Here is an 11,072-nt window from a genome sequence, read left to right as displayed (position 1 = left end):
GTGAGGCGTGATGGGAGGGGGCTTTCCACTAGACTTACCATAAACAATTTTCAGCCCTTTTTATTTTGGTGGGGAGGGACAAGAAAGCAGATGACAGATGGGAAAGCCTCTTTGGAAATGAAGACTTATGTCCACAAAGCCCTGTGGCGAATCCTCCCAGGGTTCAGATTCTAGCGTGTTTATGGGTGGCGGGCTGCAGATGTGCCCTCTTCTCTCTGGAACAGTAAAAGCAAATGCCTCTTCCTCTTCCACCACTGTGTCAGGGAAACAATGGGGTCCTTTAACTCCATTGGTTCTTTTCCAGGCCAAATGATGACATCATTAAGGCATCTGATTTTCCCCTTGCATAAAAGAAGATTAACGGCTGAGACCACAAGAGGAACTATTGTTTTGCCAGCTTTGTTCAAATGTGTGGTTAAAATACTTTCTTTCACAAAACACAACACTGCCAGAGGTAACAAAAACCCTTCTGTAATGATGTGCCTTCCCTTTTTCAGTGAGACCACACATGAGAAACTGAGCCCTGCCCACAGTCAATACCCCTGATTGTCCTGGGTCCCAATTCCTCACCAGTAGCCGGAGCTGCCAGGAAATCAGAACTGTGTGTGGAAAAGCCAAGGTGAAACAAATCCATCTGGGCCATGGTCAGAAAAGAAATTCTATTTGTCAAATCCTAAGGTCTTTTTTTAAATTTTATTTTGAGACGGAGTCTTGCTCTGCCACCCAGGCTGGAGTACAGTGGTGTGATCATGGCTCACTGCAATCTCTGCCCCCCGGGTTCAAGCAATTCTCCTGGCTCAGCCTCCTGAGTAGCTGAGATTATAGGCACCTGCCACTACACCTGGTTAATTTTTGTATTTTTAGTATAGATGGAGTTTCACCATCTTGGCCAGAGTGATCTTGAATTCCTGACCTCGTGATCCACCTGCCTCAGCCTCCCAAAGTGTTAGGATCACAGGCATCAGCCACTGCGCCTGGCCAATCCTAAGGTCTTAATCCATAAAGAGAGTCAAGGATGGTGGAACTGGAAGCCTTGAAAGTGTCACGGTGGATGGGTGACTTGAAAGTGTCACGGTGGATGGGTGACTTGCACTTTCTCAGCTGGGCTCCATGCCCTCTCTCATCAATGATGAATGAAGACACCATCTGAGAAGCAACGGAGAAAACTTATTTCTGAGATTATGATTCCAATCAGTTCATTATGTTACCTGTCCTGGGGCCTCTGGCATTTTCCCAGCCATGAGCAGAGCCCCCTCTCCATTCTATGGAGTCCTTGGGTCTTGGAGTTGTTGACAGGAATTTGCCAAGGTCTGGAGGAAATTGGGTCCCCGTAGGTGGCTTCCCCATATGGACAGCCAGCTGTGACGGGATGAAGAATCACTTCTTCAGGCTGTCAGATGCTTTGGTCCTTGGGCTGCTCCTAAAATTTTTTCCGAAAAGCTAACACAAGATGGGATGCTTCCTCTTTTAAGTAGACTTGGCAAGGGCCTTATTGTTCATATAAACAATAGTGAGAAAAGCTATCCATGGCTTTTTAAAAAATCCTTTGCCCAAATTAGTACAAGTGTTTCTATTCAGAAACCCAGTGTATTAAATTGTGTGTACCAGTGCTGTCCAATGGAAGTTTCCAGAATGATGGAAATATTCCATGCTGTGCTATCTCACATAGTACTCGCATGTGGCTAGTGAGTAGTACCTGAGCTGTGGCAACTGCAACTGAGGAAGTGACTTTTAAATTTTATTTTATGTAATTTAAATGTGAATCGCCACGTGTCATCTATATAACTTTTACAGTTATGCACTTTCTTATAAAGTTTAACATACGCTGACATATGACCCAGCAAGCCTATTCCTAAGTATTTATCCAAGAGAAATTAAGGCAAACAAACACACAGAGAATCAAATGCAAATGTTTGTAGCAGCTTTATTCATAATAGACAGAGATAAGAAACCACACAAATGTCTATTAGCTAATAGACAGAGATAAGAAACCACACAAATGTCTATTAGCTGAGGAGCGGAAAAACAAATGATGATATAGCCATGCAATGAAATATTACCCAAAGGTAAAAAGAAACACACTTCTGATACACAGCAACAATTTGCTAAATGAAGGAGTGTCTAATCATATGATTTCACCTCTCTAGGGAAGGCAAAACTACAGACAGAAAACAGAGCGGTATGCTGGGAGCAGAGGGGAAGGGAGGACCACCAAGAGGCAGAGGGGACTTTTTCCAAAAATTGACGCATTCTATTTCTTGAATATAGGAAGAGGTGGTTGCATGACTGTATGCTGTCTACCGTCACAAGGCTCATCGAGCTGTACACTTAGAAAGAGTGACTTTTGGTGAGCCCTGGCTGTTGCTATGGAAACACCTCAACCAGTGCCCCTCAGGACTCTGAACCCCTACATATCATTGTGGGAGCCAGCATATGGTCCCCTGTACCGGCCCCGCCCCTACTCCCAGGGAGTTAACCCGGCCACATCAGTAGGACTGTGGCTGTTGCCTCCTCCTGCAGGGCCAGACTCTGCCCAGCCAAGTCGACTTAGGTGCTCCTCTTTGCATTGCTGTTGGGTGGAAACAACCCTTTCCCGGCAGTATAGACGGTGGCCTGCAGGAGAAGATGTCCTTTCTGTATTTCCCCAAGGCAGGAAGGCATTATGCAACTTACGCATTTTCATCAGATTTCCTCCGATATCCTCTGAAGTGTGTGTGGGAATGATGTGTACTGCCAAGTGTGGGATCTGATTCCAGCCTCCAGCTAGTATCCTCATCTACGAGAATGAAATCAGGGGGAGAATTGGCTCGTGCATTCTGCCAGTTCAAAAGTTTTCAAAGTTTTCAGATTGCACCCAAGCGGCTGAACAGCTAAAGAATAACCCACGACACAAGAGTTACTTGTAACAAGGATTCCTGAGGCAGCTAGAGAAGCTATCCAGTTTTTTATGAGGTTACCTGTGGGGGCAGAGTTTGGCAGAAACAGTGGAACAAATTTGACTGGAAACAACCATTGATCCTGAAAAAGATGTGAATACACTGGATGACGAGGAGTTTGCCAAAAGGAAACGCATCATGGATTAACTTTTTGAGAAAAATCAGAAGAAGGATGATTCAAATTTTGTTTATGACATTGAGGTCAAACTCCCACAGGATGAACAACTGCAGTCCTGTGGCTGGAACACAGTCAGCTCACGAGTTCTGATGCGAAGCACTCAAAAAGTTTATTAGGCTAGCAGAACATTCATGTTCATATAAATAATATTGATTTCTTCTGGAAAAATCTTTACAGAACACTAAAATGTATATATTGAGTCATGAGGGGATTAACTATGTTATTTTTCAAAACCAGGACATTAGAGCATCTACTATGTAGGTGCATGAGGAAAATAGGAAAAATAGAATAAAGGAATTTGCCTTTTTTTTTTTTTTTTGAGACAAGGTCTTTCTCTGTCAGTCAGGCTAGAGTGCAGTGGTGAGATCTCAGCTCACCGCAACCTCTGAATCCTGGGCCCAAGCAATTCTCCCACCTCAGCCCCCGCAAGAAGCTGGGAGTACAGGTGTGTGCCACTACACCCAGCTAATTTTTTTTTTTTTAGAGATGGGGTTTTGCCTTGTTACCCAGGCTGGTCTCAAACTCCTGGACTCAAGCAATCTGCCCACTTAGGCCTCCCAAAGTGCTGGGATTACAGGCATGAGCCATCGCACCTGGCAGGAATCTGCCTTTAAGGAGCCTATCATCTAATTGGAAGATGTCAAAAACTTGTGAAAAGGTAATTAGCAGTATTGGGCAACCAAAAGATTGGAGCCAGATGCTTGACAATGGCTACAGAAGGTCAGATGACCCAGATGACTGTAGAGTAGAATAGCAAAGGAAGACTTTGTCCTTTAGTGAAGAGATAGGACTTTGCTGGCCCTTGAAATGGTATTTGGATAGAAGCTTGTGTAGGATTCTAGAGAAGAGCAACTGAAAAGGAGGGGAGTGGAGATAGTAAAGAGAATATGTGTGTGTGTGTGTGTGTGTGTGTGTGTGTGTGTGTGTGTATTTATATATATGTATATGTATTTAGCAACAGTAAGTAAATTATAGTTTGACAAGACGGGGGTGGGGGGTGATCTGGTTTGGCTGTGTCCCCACCCAGTCTCATCTTATAGTTCCCATAATCCTCACATGTCGTGGGAGGGACCTGGTGGGAGGTAATCAAATCATGCTGGTGGTTGCCCTTATGCTGTTCTCATGATAGTGAATGAATTCTCACAAGATCTGATGGTTTCATAAGGGGCTTGTCCCCCCTTTGCTAGGCACTTCTCCTTGCTGCCGCCATGTGAAGGACATGTTTTCTGCCCCTTCCGCCATGATTATAAGTTTCCTGAGGCCTCCCCAGCCATGCAGAACTGTGAGTCAACTAAGCCTCTCTTCTTTATAAATTACACAGTCTTGGGTATGTTCTTCATAGCAGCGTGAGAAGAGGCTAATACAGGGGCCATATTTGGTTACTAGGGAATTATCTTTTCGTGTATTTAATTCTGGAGAAGTCTCCGCAAAACGCCTGCAGCTGCAAGTAGATGTCACTTTATGGACAGAAGGGGAATTCTGCCCCTCGGGTGTCGGGAAATATACACTGAAGACATTCTGAAGCCCTGGACCGTCTCCCATAAATAACACGTTTGTTTATGAAATGGGAAATCCTCCTACAATAAATGAACAATAGATATTGTCAGTTTAGGGCTACTCAGGACTTCAAATCTACAAGCAAAGATCTTTGTTTAGCAAGGTTATCTGTGATTTCACACATCTATTCTTACTATAATACTGCTTACTTGCTGGAAACTGTTTTCTATAAGAAAATTAATATTCGTTGAATAAAACTGTAAAAACAATTTTTTAAAATTGGTGAATTTTATTCTGTATAAATTATACTTCCATAACCTAGCTTTTAAAAACTCTATATAGCTTTTAAAATGAAAATTAGGAAGTTCATTTCCTTCTAGGTTCATTCTTACATCTCTCTTCACCTACATAAATGACCAGAGCAAACGCTAAAAGCCAAGTTGGAGGTAGCATCAGCAAGCCAGCCAGTGAAATGAAGCCCTCCCAGATCCAGCAGGTCCATGATTTGAAAGAAAGCAGATGATTTTCCAAGAAACAACGTGCACCCTTGAAGCTATAGTTCCATGCATTGCAGTGAAGTCAGGCTGACACAGGACAAGATCATCTCCTGAGCCGCCTTTGCCCTCTCTGAACGGAACGCTTCAGGACCAGTGTAGACACAACACCTGGGACAGAGACAAGTGCCTGGGGAAATCCATCACCCCCAGTCTGGACCAGGAGGCAGGGATGGAGCCAGTCAGTCCATGCCGAGATCACCACTGAGCACAGCCACGTAGCAGTTAATCTACTGTGCTTTGAATGCTCACAGCACCCAGCATTGTGAAGTCAGAAAGGGTTCAATTTTCACAAATACGAAGAACCTCACTTTGAAGAATGAGACTGAACCCATTAGACTCCTGGAGAGGCACATTCTTCGTGAAGGGTGCACAAAAGCATTGGATCTTAGCTATAAAGATTGCAGGAGACCAAACACTCGCAGAAGCAGTGAGGGGCTGTCTACCAGCCCTAACTCAGAACCTCAGGATCATTACTTATCACGTGATGAAGCTCTTACTCCCTGTCACCAGCTATTAGCATCCAAAGGTGGAATGAGAATTCCTCACGTCTGGAATGACTTCCAATCTGGAGACTTCTCCTGCCAGGAAGAGTGTCTTCACAGAAGCCACCCTCCAGGTGTAAGCTTCAGAGACAGTGGCTGCTGAGTGTACAGAGGGCAGGCGAGGGAATCTGACTGTAAGTCAAAGCACCTCACACATGGCTTCACCCCGTTTCCTCCTGAGACTCCACTAAAATACAGCAAAGGTTTTCACTGGTGTCTTTTGTTTTATTCTTTAGTCATAAATCTCCAAGGGCAAACAGACAGAAGACAAGACAATAGCAAAAACGATTTGCAAGCCAAAGGGCGGCAGGACCAGTTGCAACTGACTATCCAAAAATAGAACAGGGAATCCTAATTTGGCAACTAAATTTCAACCCCAGAGAGCCAGCAAGCTCAGGGATTGGTGGCATCTGGCACCCTGGAAGGAGGTGAGGGTGGGCTAAACACTAGAGGAAGAGTTGAAAGTCGATGAAAAGTACAGAGGCTCCCAGATCTCCTTACTTTGCCCACCAACCAGATGACCTCACCTCCACCCTGGCGGGGACTAGAGGAGCCGCTGGAGGGGAGAACAGACAGGCTCTGGTACGGGGGAAACAGCACCTCCGGGCCACAAACACCGTCCTGAGGGTGCCCAGGGGAATAAAAGGACATCCACCCTGCTTCTGCCAGGGGGCTCCCAGAACCTCAGCCTTTGAGCTTCTAGGAATCAGTTTGCTGGAGTCTGGGAATCTGAATCAACATAAGAAAGTAATTCCACAAATTGAACAGCTCATGCAGAACACCTAGAGAAAGTGCACTTTTTCTTTTTTTTTTTTTCTTTTTTTTTTTTTTTGAGAGATGAAGTCTTGCTCTGTCACCCAGGCTGGAGTGCAGTGGCGTTATCTGGGCTCACTGGAATTTCTGCCTCCTGGGTTCAAGTGATCCTCCTGCCTCAGCATCCCGAGTAGCTGGGATTACAGGTGCCCGCCACCACAGCTGGCTAATTTTTGTAGTTTTAGTAGCGACAGGGTTTCACCATATTGGCCAGGCTGGTCTCAAACTCCTAAGTGATCTGCCCACCTCAGCCTCCCAAAGTGCTGGGATTATAGGTGTGAATAAGTGCACTTTTATCAAGACCCATCTTCCTACAAGGAGCTTCCCACCGGCTTTTTAGAACACACAGGAAACAAAAAGTTAAAAAAATAAGAAATAAAAAAACTATCAAAATTCCAGCGAGGACTAAAGAGCCAAAATATAATGCTTTTAAATAAACAATGTGAGGGAATAAGAACAAGCCTTCTGAAATTTTTTTAAAAAATAGAAGAAGATAGTAGAAATGTAACACTTGATAAATATTTTGAAACTAAAGTTTAAACAATTTTCCAGATCAAAGAAGAAAGGAAAGAGATGGAAGTCAGGAGAGAAAAGAGAATTCTATAACCAGTTCAGGAGTAACATCCAAATAATGGGAGTTCCAAAAAAGAGGTTGGTGAATGTGGTGAATTATGAAAATACAGTTAGCGAGAAGGACTAAGTTCTCCCACTCCACAGCAAAGGAGGGTGACGATAGTTAACAACATCTCATTGTATGTTCCAAAGTAGCTAGAAAAGAAGATTTGAAAAGCTCCCAGCACAAAGAAAGGACAAATGTTTGAGGCAATGAATATTCCAGCTAACTTGATTTGATCATTACACACTATAGGCATGTATCAAATATCACATGTACCCCCATACATACGTGCAATTATTACGTGTCCATTAAAAAAAGCAGGAATAAGAAACAAAAGGAGAAGACAGAGGAAGGCAGGAGGAAAGTCCAGAAGTGAAGTACATGGGTTTCCAAAGGGCAGGGCCAGCCAGTGCACAGCACAATAGATGCAAATAGTCTCCCCAGGACACTTCGCCTTGGAATTTCCCAACACTGTGGACAAAAATAACACCTTCCAGCTTTCAGAAAAAACGGAGACAGCTTCAGACAAAGGATCCATCCAGAATCAGTGTGCACTTTGAACTTGGCAAGAGCAATGCTGGGACAATAGAACAGTGTCTTCGAGACTCTGAGGATAGGTGATTTCCAGCCTAGAATTCTATAGCCCTCAGTCTGAAGAGAGAGAAACACATTTCCAATTGTCTTGTGCAGAACACCAATGAAGATGTGCTCCACTGAGCTGAGGGAATAGAGCAGGCAAGAGAGGGCATAGAATCCAGGGCGTATGTGGGGGCGGTGGTCCTATAATGAGAACCAGCAAATCTTCCAGGGTTCTGGGAGGCCAACCCTCCAGGGCCCAGACCTTCCTGCAAGGCCAAGAGGCTTCCATAGCACCCCAGAAATAGACTTAAGTGTGAGGAGCACTGAGTGTGACATTTGGAGATAAATCACTGTTAATTACATTGGAAACTAGGCAAATAAAAACCAAAACCATCATTAACTCCTAGAAAAACAGAAGGATGTAGAAAGCTTGTATACTCCAGGCTTAACTGATATATTAATCAGAGCTCTCCAAGGAAACCAAACCTGTGAGACATGTTAGCTATACACATACACACACACACACATATACATATACACATGCACGCATACATGTGTATGTATGTATGCATAACATAAAGAGGTTTATTTCAAGGAATGGGCCGATGTGATTGTGGGGTTAGCAAGTCCAAAATCCGTAGGGCAGCTGGCAGGCTGGAAACTCTCAGCCAGGAGCTGACACTGACGTGTGAAGGCAGAATTTCTTCTTCCTCAAGGAAACCTGTTTTGTACTTAGTCTTTCAACGGATTGGATGGGGCCACCCACATGACTGAGGATCCTCTCCTTTGATTGAAGTCAATGACTGTGGACATCAGTCGTGTGTACAAAACAACTTCACAGCAGCCCCCAGGTTGGCATTGAATTAATAGGTGGGCACTAGAGCCTAGCCACATGGACACGTAAAACTATCACAGCTGGGCATTGCATTTACAAGTTTAGATGAATGTAAGCGTGACTACTGATCTCACTGACGTTACCATATCACCTGATCGGGAGGTGGAGGGCAGGACATGGCTCACGTGCATTGTGGAGTCAAACGGGTAAAACAGAGCCATGTCGTTGGGCACTGTGGGGACGTCGCTAGATGAGGACCAGAGTTGCTACAACCAGAGATGCGGTGTGACCTCAGACTTGCAGGCAGATACCAAGAGACTCTGCAGCCATTGGTGAAGTTGGCTGGCCTTGGGAAGTAGCAAATGGCCTCGAAGACGACCACCATTGTCTAGAATGAGCTCTGTAGAACAATTCCCCCTTTCAATCTCTGGGCAGGTGAAATGTTGAGAATACAACAATTAAATGAACAAAACCGATAAAGGGTGACTTAGGCTCTTCATCCTCCAGATCCTAGTGTTAATGAATTCTCCGTGGCTTTCCGCTGCTGAGAGTAGTTTCCAGGCCTGGAGGCCTCTCAAAGTCCCCTGTGTGTACGAGGTCAGCTGGCTCTGTGCATCCCAGCATCCCCAGGCCTCTCTATCCACTCTGGGCAATGGGCAATGTCCTGGGCAACTCCTGATTGTGAAGAGGGAGAAGGCTGAGCTTTTTGGCCACATGTAAAGTCCTCTTAGGATGAAAGGAGAGGATCCTCTGACATCTTGGTTTTCTCTGTGAAGTTGGATGCGGGATCGTCAGGAAGAGCTGGGAAGGGGACGTGGGGTTGGCGCATGGGGAGAGAAGGGGACGTTTGCAACAGCAGGAGCTACCTGGGGAGGCGCAGACACTGGTGTGTAAGCTGCTGAGAGGCCTGAGCCGCATATGGAGTTGGGGATCGAGGTCTGTGGTGCTAGGGTGAGTTCCTGCAGCCCCACTCAGCATCGGTGTGGGAAATGCGATGTGAGTTGCTGGGCGACTGAAGACAGGGATGCCGTGGGGCTGTGAGGCCCTGCAATAGGGCCAAAGGTGAGAACTGGGCTGGCAGGACGAGGAGCAGGAGCAGGGCTGGGGCCAACGCCAGGCTCCAGGAGGACAGAGCAGCATGGGCAGAGCGAGGCGGAAGGATAGGGGCCTGCGGCGTGAGGCTCCCACTGTGTGCTTCAGCGTGAGCTGCCCGTGGGTGCTGGGTGGTGGCGGGCAGCATGGGGCTCCAAGGGGAGGAATCTGGAATGTGCATTTAGCCAGGAGCAGGCTGATCTCCCGTACCTCATCTCCAGCCCAACCCCACACAGGAGCTCTGGCAGGTCAAAAGCCTCCAACAGAGAGAGAGGGGCAGGTCCTGGATCTGTTTGGAGATTCAGTCCCAGCGAGATGGCCAGGACCACATGGCATGTTGGTTTGTCACATTAGAAAAGAGTGGTTTCAGGGGAGCCCAGGGAAACTGTGTTCCAGGAAAGACCTGGGACAGCCCACAGACGGGAGTTGGGAGGAGGAGAGGGGTTCAAGTTGGGAGCAGTGGGAGAAAGATGAGACAAGGCAAGGTTGGGTATCTGCGGATAGGCCTGGCCTCATGTAGGCAGGCTCCGGAGAGGAGGCGGGAACACGTTAGCAGGGAGCCTGGGTCTCAGCATCCTCATGCACAGCCTCCTCCCCCAACCCGAGCTCCACACACAGACTCCTCCCCCAACCCGAGTTCCACACACACACACTCCTCCCCCAACCCGAATTCCACACACACACTCCTCCCCCAACCCAGTCTCCACGCACAGACTCCTCCCCAAACCCCGGTTCCACACACAGACTCCTCCCCCAACCCGAGTTCCACACACACACACACACACACACTCCTCCCCCAACCCAGTCTCCACGCACAGACTCCTCCCTAAACCCCGGTTCCACGCACAGACTCCTCCCCCAATCCAGGCTCCTCACACAGACTCCTCCCCCAACCCGGGCTCCTCACACAGACTCCTCCCGAAACCCGGTCTCCATGCACAGACTCCTCCCCCAACCCGGGCCTCCATGCACAGACTCCTCCCCCAACCCGGGCTCCTCGCACGGACTCCTCCCCCAACCCGGGCTCCTCACACAGACTCCTCCCCCAACCCGGGCTCCTCACACAGACTCCTCCCGAAACCCGGGCTCCACGCATAGACTCCTCCCCCAACCCGGGCTCCACACACTTACTCCTCCCCCAACCCCGTCTCCATGCACAGACTCCTCCCCCAACCCGGGCCTCCATGCACAGACTCCTCCCCCAACCCGGGCTCCTCACACAGACTCCTCCCCCAACCCTGTCCTCCATGCACAGACTCCTCCCCCAACCCGAGTTCCACACACACACACTCCTCCCCCAACCCAGTCTCCACGCACAGACTCCTCCCTAAACCCCGGTTCCACGCACAGACTCCTCCCCCAATCCGGGCTCCTCACACAGACTCCTCCCTCCAACCCGGGCTCCTCACACAGACTCCTCCCCCAAC

General features: G+C 47.5%; 1 pseudogene; it reads left to right on the top strand.

Moving 5' to 3' along the window:
• The first annotated feature begins 2,714 nt into the window (after positions 1-2,714).
• Positions 2,715-3,230, top strand: LOC105704679 (centrosomal protein of 19 kDa-like; annotated as a pseudogene).
• The last annotated feature ends 7,842 nt before the right edge of the window (positions 3,231-11,072 follow it).

The sequence above is a fragment of the Aotus nancymaae genome, unplaced genomic scaffold, assembly GCF_030222135.1.
Source record: "Aotus nancymaae isolate 86718 unplaced genomic scaffold, 86718_ANA_hifiasm-v0.15.2.pri h1tg000031l, whole genome shotgun sequence".
Taxonomy (NCBI): domain Eukaryota; kingdom Metazoa; phylum Chordata; class Mammalia; order Primates; family Aotidae; genus Aotus; species Aotus nancymaae.
The sequence above is the reverse complement of the archived record's forward strand: the minus strand, read 5'-3'. Positions and strand labels throughout refer to the sequence as shown.